The 760-nt window shown below is 41.6% G+C and overlaps 1 non-coding gene across 1 annotated transcript; it reads left to right on the top strand.

The window, feature by feature from the left end:
- Positions 1-241: 241 nt before the first annotated feature.
- Positions 242-348, top strand: LOC131171531 (small nucleolar RNA R71). Its single transcript, XR_009142191.1, has one exon. It is a non-coding gene; the product is annotated as a small nucleolar RNA R71 (small nucleolar RNA).
- Positions 349-760: the final 412 nt, after the last annotated feature.

Raw genomic sequence — 760 nt, 5'->3', positions numbered from 1 at the left:
AGCTGATCAAACTAGGCATTTATCATGCTTAGGGCATCTACTTCCAGAACCCCTTTAGTTCTTCTTGCATTTCCTCTTTCATTTGACCACTCATAATTATGGTATACAAACCCTTTTTAGAAGTTCAAGTGCTTGTGGCACTATTTTCTCCATTAGATCACCCTCTGCAGCTGAATCAACTGTGCTCTTTGTAGAGGCTAGTAATCCATTATAGAAATTTTGCACTAATAGCCAATCTTCTATGCCATGGTGTGGACATTCTCTCTGCAGGTCTTTATATCTTTCCCATGCATCATAGAGTGATTCTCCTTCCTTTTGTCTGAAGGTACTGAGCTCTAGCCTTAGCTTTGCGGTCTTTGCAGGTGGGAAATGCCTTGCTAGAAAAGCTTGAGAGAGGTTTTCCCAGGTAGTGAATGTTCCAGTTGGTTGAGAAAGTAACCACTTCCTTGCTCTGTCCTGAAGGGAGAATGAGAATGCTCTGAGTCTTATTGCTTGATCAGACACTCTATTCATCTTGAATGTATCACATAAGGCAAGAAAGCACTGGAGGTGATAGTGTGGGTCTTTTGTTGGTGAACCTACAAACTGGGTTTGTTGAATCATTTGGAGCCATGCTGGTTTTAATTCAAAGTTTTTGGCTTCCACTATGGGTCTAGTGACACTGGGCTAAAATCCTTGAACAGATGGAGCTTTGTAATCTCTCAAGAGTCTTGGTCTGTCATTATTATCGACCATGGTTGGGATTTCGGGATCTTCTTGA

The sequence above is a fragment of the Hevea brasiliensis genome, chromosome 12, assembly GCF_030052815.1.
Source record: "Hevea brasiliensis isolate MT/VB/25A 57/8 chromosome 12, ASM3005281v1, whole genome shotgun sequence".
NCBI classification, from domain to species: Eukaryota; Viridiplantae; Streptophyta; class Magnoliopsida; order Malpighiales; family Euphorbiaceae; genus Hevea; species Hevea brasiliensis.
The sequence above is the reverse complement of the archived record's forward strand: the minus strand, read 5'-3'. Positions and strand labels throughout refer to the sequence as shown.